The sequence below is a fragment of the Drosophila santomea genome, chromosome 2L (genome assembly GCF_016746245.2).
Source record: "Drosophila santomea strain STO CAGO 1482 chromosome 2L, Prin_Dsan_1.1, whole genome shotgun sequence".
Classification (NCBI taxonomy): domain Eukaryota; kingdom Metazoa; phylum Arthropoda; class Insecta; order Diptera; family Drosophilidae; genus Drosophila; species Drosophila santomea.
Genome location: NC_053016.2, coordinates 19,340,492 through 19,342,982, shown reverse-complemented (window position 1 = coordinate 19,342,982; position 2,491 = coordinate 19,340,492). Strand labels below are relative to the sequence as shown.

The following is a 2,491-nucleotide window of genomic DNA, read 5'->3' as shown; positions in this document are numbered from 1 at the left end:
ACCCTATTTCAAATTATTTTGGCACTTTTTTATCTGTATTTCAAGTGCCAAGTGTCTAGCTGTCAGCACAAAAAAATGAAAGCACACCTCCTATCAAGGAAAAATTGTGTCACAGCTGCTATTTAAATTCCGCCTAAATGAAAGCTTCGAACCATAGCAGTATCGTACATTGCTTAACTTCGAATCAAATTAGGCCTGCCAGCTGATTTAATTTATCCACTAAATTTCTTGGGTTCAACTTAACCAAATGCAATTAGTCTTTGTGCTAGGTGAGTGGGTGGTTGTAGGCTGATTGGGCTTGGCTTTCGGTGTGGCCGTGCATAAATCATGAAACCAAAAACAGAAATTTACAAACTGACAGTGGAGACGTGGCAGTGGTGCATATATAATGGCTTAGAAATTGCTTGACACAGCGCACAAAACGGTCATTGTGTGTGCGCCTGGCGAAACTGCAACACATAAATCTCGGAGATTTGAAATCTCATTGACAATTGGAAATGTGACCAAAATCATGCATTTCCGTCGCCATCTCCGACCAGAACAGAACGGAGCAGACCATACCAGACCAGGCCAATGCAACCCAAACCCAAACCAACCAACCAACCCACATCCCACCCACGAAAACCATCTCTGTCTGCGTAGGGCCAGGCCAATTGAAAATACATTTTACACAATTACAAATTGCAATGAAATTGATTTATCACGCACAACTGCACGAAGGTCACGCAATCCTCATAAATTTTGACACACCAGAAGACATGGAGGCTGTTCGGGATGGCTTTGGTTTTGACCAGGCAATTTGCCACAGTTTTTGGCCCTCTGCGTCCACAATTTACATTCATATTAGGCTTATTACTGTACGCCCATTTCAGCCGCCGTACGATTTCAGCCCCCTTTCCTCCGAACCCGGTGTCTCTGCTCTGGCATTCTATTTAACGCTTTTAAGTACATGAATTATGCGCATTGCACTTTGGCACAAACATCACTCGACGTGGTGTGTGTGTTTTTGTGTCCCGCTTGGTGCACATTTTATTATCAGCAGCATTACATTTTATAAAATATGTATGTATGCTCGTACGTTTGGGTTCGAAGCAGAAAGTTTTCAACGTTAGTAGACTACTAGTTGATGACCATAAACTATGCGGAGTAATTGGGGAGATCCCAGCCTACGTGATGCTCCAACGTGGGTGCCTCAAAAAAAACCGAAAATATTTTAAAAGCTGACCGCTGAAGAATTTGAGTTTAAATTCTTGTCTGGCATGGTTGACATTAGCATTAAATATTTAGATATTTTGGATTACGTCCTGAGTTAACTTGTCTACATTTTTGTGGGTGGCCTTTAAAAACCTATCAATACTACTCAAAAATGTCAGATGGTTCAAACGATAGAAATATGATGTTCAAAGATATTCATGTATATCAAATACTCGTCATACAGAAATAAAAATAATACAGGAACTATAAAATAATTATTAGTCATTCCAATTTCTTTTAGCATAAAATTAAAATCTTTTCTTCTTATAGTTTGCATCGCTCACATCTTCATAAAAATATCAGTTAGTTAGCCAGCAGGATCTTAAATTTGTACTTCGAACACTCATCAGGCTCCTGTTTAATGAAATTATCCTTAGTGGTTCCCCGCTCAAGCCCTCAACTCGAATTTGTCCAGCTGCCATTTTCCGGACTCCTTGGCGGTTCCATTACCAAAGGGGAAACCATGGGGCGAACGAGCAGCGGCATGTGAGTGAGTGTTTGTTGTGAATAAATGATAATCCTGGTATTTGTCCGCTCCCATGCATCGCATCCATTCAGCAGGGGACTGACTTTCTGTCGGATTTCAAACTATCCAACTCCGTTGGAGGATGCAACGCGACAATGGCCTGACCACTGCTGTAATGTCCTTTGAACTCCTGATGTGGCGTTCTCATTGTTGCGCCCATTTTTACTTTTATTGCGTGTTGCTGCATACTTCTATGCTATTTATTATTGTAAAATATTTTGTAAGGCATACCCACGAATGCATGATGAATGAAAATTCTTCTGAGCACTGCTATGAATGTTAAGTTGGAATTATACGGAACACTGTAATTTATATTATTAAATTATGTGGTTACAATAAAAGTTAAAAAATTAGTTAAATTTAAAAACGTGGCTTAATAAAGACAAGTTAAAAAATCGCGTTAAATTAAGCTCATATCTGTGAAAGTTTTGCTTCTAAATCCTGGCTACATCTCTGCAAAATGCATTCGTCACTACGATGGATAATAAATTGATCATGTTGGGTTAATGAAAATCGTTTTGCGCTGGGCCTGAAATTATCAAATGCAATTTAATTACGCATGCCAGAATTGCATTTGTATCAATGATGCTGCCCTAATGGAAAATAATTGAATATTTGTCATGCATTTCACCTGCAAACACATGGCCTTCAACACATACAATTGTGCACTTACACATACGCACCGCTGAACTTCCTGAAAACAATCAAATT

At 39.3% G+C, this 2,491-nt stretch overlaps 1 long non-coding RNA gene across 2 annotated transcripts; it reads left to right on the top strand.

The window, feature by feature from the left end:
* The first annotated feature begins 1,449 nt into the window (after nt 1–1,449).
* On the top strand, nt 1,450–2,139 carry LOC120458314. 2 transcript variants are annotated; one of them, XR_005617177.1, is made up of 2 exons: nt 1,450–1,744; nt 1,816–2,139. It is a non-coding gene; the product is annotated as an uncharacterized LOC120458314 (long non-coding RNA). The 2 variants fall into 2 exon arrangements; XR_005617178.1 differs by having other exon boundaries at nt 1,813–2,139.
* The last annotated feature ends 352 nt before the right edge of the window (nt 2,140–2,491 follow it).